The following is a 6,253-nucleotide window of genomic DNA, read 5'->3' on the forward strand; positions in this document are numbered from 1 at the left end:
GAGAAAATTCATGGATCTAGTAAAGGTGGACACGGAGAGGATTGGTGTGACAGAAGAGGATGGTGGGGATAGGGTACGATGAAGGCAGATCATCAACTGTGATAACTCCTAAAGGGAGGAGCTGAAAGAAGAAAAGAGAGAAACAGGTTTTTGACTTTCTTCTTGGTGCTTTTAAGGTGTCCTTTTCATCCTGTGTTCACTAACACAATCTTGCCTTGAAGATATATTAGTGAGAAGATAAGATTTTACCTACATCTCAGCTGCAGGATTTTCTTGTCTGATTGAAGGGAAATGCCTGAGCTGGGGATGAGAGTGATGTATACTTTAGTTAAATAAAGAAGAAAGTGAGGAAGAGAGGATTCTGCTATTAGGTGGAATGTGGTAACTGTGCAAGAGGAAAGGAGGGGGGCAGCGGCAGAACGAGAGTGAGCCAGGCGGGAGGGGAGGGTGGGGGGCTAGGTTGCTGACTCGGAGCTCTGCTGCGGTGAGCTTTGAGCTAGCGACTCCCTGAGCTTTCTGGCTGCTCATGTGTCTGTACACTGCTGTGGTGCAGACCGTATCGTAGCCACGCTAGCCTCCCTCCAGCACTTTAACAGCTCAGTCAGTCAGCAGCTCCTGTGTATTTCAGCAGCAGCTAGGCTTTACAATCTTTAAGTGTCTCTGTCTCTAGCTGAGGATTTCCTGTCTGTGGAAGGATTTTCTTCTCTCTCTTTCTGACCAAAGCAGAGAGAGGAGGAGAAGGACAGATAGTAAGAGGAGAGGAAAACAGGAGAAGGAAGAGCGACAGTGGGCCGGGAGTGACCTTCGTGGTGTGGTGGCAAAGCAGAGGAGGAGGAACGGGACTAAGCGGAGGATCCATCAGGTGTGTGTCAGCACTTAAAGGGATGAGTAAGAGAGAGTCTGCTCTGTGTTTGAATTTGTATTCGGAGGCTGTGAGTGACTAAGTAGAGAGGATACCTTATATGAGTTAGATAGACTTTATTTCTTTGCAGCAGCATGTTATTTTCATACTGAAATTCAGTGCAAGTGTTCAAGTTAAGTACAACGCTCAGGAGAGGAGTTGTAAGAGTAGTAGATAAGCATTAAGAGGGAGATATTCTTCTGTGACATGTTGTAGATGAATACATCCTTACAGAAGTCAGATATAGAGATGCTGATATGAGGCAAACAGAGGAAATATAAATGGAGAATACTGGAGATGGATGGAACAGGAGAGAGAGGGAGATGTATGTTGTGCCAGCCATTGCTCAGCGAGGATGACAGACGTGTTTGTGTGTGTGTTTTTTCTCACTGGCTTGGACTTGGCTGGCAAGAAAAACGTCTGTATCAGAATATCCATCACTTTGGGCTGGGCGCTGCCTCAAGGTTGCAGGCTAGAGAAGTATGCTCTCACAGATATTTGGGAGCATCTGTGCGTCTTTTAATTAATGTAATTTAGTACTTCTGTACAGTAATATCATAGTATTAGTTATTTTTTGGGGTACTGATATGTAGGAGTGTTCATTATGAAAAGATTAAATGTATTAGAGTATTGTCTCACTATAGGACTTGTTGCCAGATAAGAAGATACAAAGCTATTTAGCTGAAAATATTTTGAGCCGATTTCAGATTAGTTGAGCGGAGTGACTGTACCTCAGTCATAAGGTGCAATGCTGCATGATGGATAGCCAAGTGGTGCTGCTTTTTCTCTTTCTGGCTACACCTTCCTTTTATTCATTTTGTCATGTTTGCTCAGCGGCACCTGAGCAGTACAGGATCAGTGCTGCAGAGCCTATGTTGAGAAAACCTCTTCTCCAAGCTCTTTTTTTTTTTTTTAAAGTTAAATCACTCATTTTGGATGTTTTTAGCACTAAATTTCTACATTGTACACTCAGCTATGGGGATATCCAAGACAGAATATGCAAGTCACTCGATTGGCTTAGAGCCAGTCGAGTATATCAGTAATTTATTTTGTGTCTCTTTTGTGTGTGCATTTGTTTGTTCAACAGCCAGAGCCTGAACTTGAGGCCTAAGGGGACATGTACTGTGGGTGCATGAGGGAGAATGAAAGGCTTGGTCTGCATGCCTTGAGGATGGTCTCATTCAGTATCTGTTATTTCGTTTCCTTTTTCCTTTTTGACAACCCATCATGTCTTTCTTAGGTAACATCTTGAATTTGACCTATTGAGAACTGACTCAGACGGATCCATGACTCAGCAGCCGGCACACACTTATCTACTTACACATATACGTACGCTCTCATGGGCTTTTGCTAGTCTTGAGGTTATTAAAATTCTGACTTGCTCCTCTATTTCTATAGCTCAAAATTGGCACAGTGAAAATTGGCGCTGATGTAGAGTGGATATGAGTGGTAATATTACTTTGTGTGAAAAAAAACAGAGGTCTATTGTGTTGTACTGGCAGCTGTAATATCACATTGTTTGTTGTGCTACATTTTCTGTGTACAAGTGTGTCTGAATGTGCGTACAGGTGCTGTGCAGCTCTCATAACTTTGTACCCTTCGTACAGCAGAACATCATTTGTTAAACCAAGAGAGGAAAAATGTAATTACATTCTCCTTACACTGTCTGCCAACAAAGAGACAGGCTTTTTATATCTTGGATTTTACAAATCTCTTTCAATCATCAAATGGGCCAAATGTACCTAAAACGGTATGCTTTTACTGTATTCATTTGGCATGCAGCATGGCTGTGGGAATGAGAAAGTTATGCGTACACAAATGTGTGTATGTTTGCAGAAGTGTGTTATCCATGTGAAGGCAAAGCTTTTCCTTGATAGGTCCTGACAGAGAATTCCATTTACCACGTAGGCGTTTGCTATATAGACTCTATGGATGAAGTTTGCTTTAAAGAACTGTAAATACATGTGAAGGCGCATAAATAAGCAATATAAATGCACATTTTTTTATGGTATTTATGTGTATATATAGGTGACGGCTCTATGAATGCACATATTTATCAAATGTACTGTGTCCTTTTGTGTCCTTTATGTGTTAAGAACCTTGGTCGTGGTAAATGAGGGAAGGGTGAGATGAAAAAAAGAAAGCTTCTCTTCTTCCATCCCTCTCTCTGGTGCTGCTTTGTGCTATCATGGCTGTAATGAAGGCTCATTTATCTCCATCTCAGCACAGTCTCATCATTCACATAAGGCCTGCAGTAGCCCTGGATTGAGGATGAGTGTGTATTGCTTAAGGGATGGTCCTTTATGCATGTGTTGTCTGAGGATGGATGCTGGACAGGATGCAGAAACTGACCTGTTGATGTACCTGTTGAGTGGAATGAGTGAAATAGGTCAGATTTGATACGAAAGGGCAAACGTTTTCTGTGTTTGGTCAGCATTGTGAGGGCAAACGCTCAGCGTAGAATTGGATCAATGGACAAGGATTACATCCAGAGGTCAGGTTAAGTAAGCGTCCATTTGAGCTGTAGAGCCACCTCCTCATCCTGGAGCTGAGAGGCAACGAATGGAATAGGCAGATTGGGAGACAGACATACAGAGAAACAGTGGGACGTGTGTAGAGAGATAAAGGCTGAGTAATGTCATCATAGGCCCCATGTCCTCCAGGTCTGATTAAGAGCCTCTCTGAGCATTCCCAGACACTGTGCTGTGATAGGCCAAGGTCACTGCGAATCACTGCACAGTGCTGCAGATTGATGCTTAACTCCGTCAGGAAATGGCACAATCTAATTTGGCCAATGGGCTTCCTCCCTACTTCAGATGAAGAGGACGATTCTCCTCACCCTGGGGCCCTTTGAGGAAGTTTGCGTGTGAATGTCTGCTGGCTTGCAGCCTGTGTGGTTGAGTGATTGTACGTGTGTCTGGGTGCATTCATTCATTCTCTGCGCATTCTATTACTTCTCACCATGTGCAGATCTATATGGATGCATTTCGGTTTAAAAGTACTCCTGTCTATGTGTGTTTATGCCTCTCATACAGTATGTGTGCAACACCACACCTGTCAGCATGTGGTTAAGAAAGGCAAGCAAGTGATTGGCAGGCTATGATATTAGTTTGGGAATAATAAGACTGTGATAACTCAGCAGCGTTTCCCTCCAGAGAGTGACTCCCAGGTAATCACATTGACTCAACACAATCACTGTCTTGCATGGCAGTGCCCAGGACAGGACAAAGCTCTTTTTCATTTCCTCTTATGAATGTCATGGGTCCTGGTGTGCGTGAAGTGTGTTGGTGTGTGTATGGGGGTGATGCAGTTTAATAGCTTATGGTTATGAGTTTAGATTTCTTTTGGATGTATTTTGAAAACTGTAATGTCCCAAGGTAGGTGGCAAAGAGTTTACAGATATTGAAGTTGCATTTAAAAAAGCCTTAAAATAATGCTATACAGTGGTCCCTCGTTTATAGCGGGAGTCACATTTTAAAAATAACCCCCGATAAGTGAAATCCGTGAAGTAGCTTTATTTTTTACAATTATTATAGATGTTTTAAGGCTGTAAAACCCCTCACTACACACTTTATACACTTTAATCAGACAGGCATGAACATTTTCACACTTTTCTCTCTTGTTTAAACACCCTCAAAGTTCAAACCTTTCTATAAGTCCAGTATTATAGAATGAAACAAAGATCAAACCCTGTTTTCAGGTCCAGAACATGGGAATAGAGCAGCTGAGAGAGTATTCAACATTAATGAATCAATGATATGGAAGTAGAGGAAGCAAGAAGAATGAGTTGAGTAAAGTATGACTTATCTGACTGTTTTGTTTCGCTTAATGCACCTTATAATCCCAAAAATACGGTAACTTCTGCCTTCCTTTAGCATGTCCAGAAGTCCAACTTTTTGCGCGATGGTTAGCATCTTCATCTGCCCTTTTGGTGCTATTGCAGGTGCCTTTGATGGTGCAAAACGTTTCGTCGAAATTGTTGTGTTCGTTGGGGACAAAACATATAAACATGCAGTACAGCACTTCAGAAGCAGACTTTTGGCAATTGAAGATTTATGTAAATTTGACAAGCAGAACACATTCTGTACTGTACAGGAGACACGGCATGGAAGAGATTGATTGACAGTGGTCTACAGCCAATCAAGACGCAGAACACAATGTGCTGTTAAGAGTATTTTTTTTTTGTGCATAATTGCACAAAGAAAATCTGCGAAACAGCGAGGCCGCGAAAGGTGAACCGCGTTATATTGAAGGACCACTGTATATAGATGAAGTGTGGTCTCATTTTCCATATTTTGAAAGGTGCTGGTATTGGTACAAAAAAAGAATACTGCAAATTGTCCAGTTCCAGTCTGCGGCTGGTCCATTCTCTAAATGTAATGCAATAATTGTTTAACCTCGAGTGCTTTGTACATTTCTACTTGTGAGAACTGTTTATAAGTTTGAGAACTTTCTGCTCTGGACTCCTTGAGCCAGCATTGACTTTTAGAAAAGTACTATTGGAGCAGAACAAAACCTGTTAATAGAAAACAGAAAAGGTTGGCTTCCCTCCGAGACTGACGTTTAGAAATAATGTTGGTGCAGCAATAAATATGCACGCTAATTGTTTTTTTGTTGTTGTTGTTTTTTTAATTTTCAGACTGATCCAAAGGAGTGTGTAAGTGAAATGCATTGCAGCAGAAACGTAAACATCAATTATGGTGCTGGAATATGTTGTGTTAGTTGCGTCAGTGAACACATATACTGTCTTCTTTCTGGAGAGGAGATGTTTACAGTATTGGCAGAGTATACTTCTCTTTATTATAGGAGAATTTTTCTCTTTACATAATAATTAATATAGGGATATTTTTAGTCATTATTTTCACTGTTAATTAACATTTTGATTATTTGTCTTCTTTTTACACAGGTAATTGTGATACGTTTCATTAAATTGCTCATTTTACCTACTGTCTAAAACAAAGCTTCATTGATAGATTACAAGCAGTAAATGTGTACTGTTAACTATTAACTATAACTCTCTCCCTCTCTTTTGAGTTTACACCATATACAAATGATGAAGGCTGCTCTCTTTTTTTGTTGTTGTCTTAATTACTGATATTTTTCACCAGCTAAACAAATATTGATTAATGTACATGGTGGGCCATTTATATGGATACACCGTGATAAAATGGGAATGGTTGGTGATATTAAAGTCCTGTTTGTATCACATTAGTATATGTGAGGGGGCAAACTCCTCAAGATGGGTGGTGACCATGGTGGCCAATTAGAAGTCGGCCATCTTGGATACAACTTTTGTTTTTTCAATAGGAAGAGGGCCATGTGACACATCAAACTTATTGGTAATGTCACAAG

General features: G+C 40.9%; 1 protein-coding gene across 1 annotated transcript in view; it reads left to right on the top strand.

The window, feature by feature from the left end:
• The first annotated feature begins 457 nt into the window (after window positions 1-457).
• The window catches only part of dab1a (DAB adaptor protein 1a), a 215,419-nt gene continuing 209,623 nt past the window's right edge, over window positions 458-6,253 (top strand). The window contains exon 1 of the mRNA XM_005732231.1: window positions 458-862. The gene's annotated coding sequence lies outside the window, so the exon portion shown is untranslated. The remainder of the gene's footprint in view (window positions 863-6,253) is intronic.

Source organism: Pundamilia nyererei, unplaced genomic scaffold (assembly GCF_000239375.1).
Source record: "Pundamilia nyererei isolate P.nyererei 1_Seehausen unplaced genomic scaffold, PunNye1.0 scaffold00046, whole genome shotgun sequence".
Lineage (NCBI taxonomy): Eukaryota > Metazoa > Chordata > Actinopteri > Cichliformes > Cichlidae > Pundamilia > Pundamilia nyererei.